The following is a 570-nucleotide window of genomic DNA, read 5'->3' as shown; positions in this document are numbered from 1 at the left end:
AGCACAAGCGAGGAGGAAGGAACCAATTTGACAGGCCTTAAAGAAGGAGCTCTGGTAGTGTAGTGGTTACAAAACGGGTTGTGAACTGTAAGGTCAGCAGTTCGAAACTTCCAGCCGCTCTGTGGGAGAAAGATGAGGCTTTCTGCTCCTGTAAAGAATTTACAGCGTTGGAAACCCAGTACAGGGTCACTATGAGTCGGAACTGACTCCACAGCACATCACCACCACCACCAAAGTAGAATCAAGAGGATATCCCAATGGTCTGCTGCAGAAAAGCAGGTAACCATGACTGTGCGCTATGCTAAGGCCGTTGGCCTCAACAGGGGCCACAAAGTAACCAAGAACGTGAGCAAGCCAGGGTACAGCCGCAGCCGCGGGCGCCTCACCAAGTACACCAAGTTCGTGCGGGCCATGATCCGGGAGGTGTGTGACTTTGCGCCTTATGAGCGCTGGGAATTGGAGCTGCTCAAGGTCTCCAAAGACAAAAGGGCGCTCAAGTTCATCAAGAAAAGGGTGGGGACACATATCCGTGCCAAGAGGAAGCGAGAGGAGCTCAGCAACGTCCTGGCC

The 570-nt window shown here is 53.0% G+C and overlaps 1 pseudogene; it reads left to right on the top strand.

Annotated features, from left to right (window-relative positions):
- Positions 1 to 285: 285 nt before the first annotated feature.
- Positions 286 to 570, top strand: part of LOC102821601 — a 52709-nt pseudogene continuing 52424 nt past the window's right edge.

Source organism: Chrysochloris asiatica, unplaced genomic scaffold (assembly GCF_000296735.1).
Source record: "Chrysochloris asiatica unplaced genomic scaffold, ChrAsi1.0 scaffold00141, whole genome shotgun sequence".
NCBI lineage: Eukaryota > Metazoa > Chordata > Mammalia > Afrosoricida > Chrysochloridae > Chrysochloris > Chrysochloris asiatica.
Note: the sequence above shows the minus strand (reverse complement) of the source record. Positions and strands in the feature narration are given on the sequence as shown.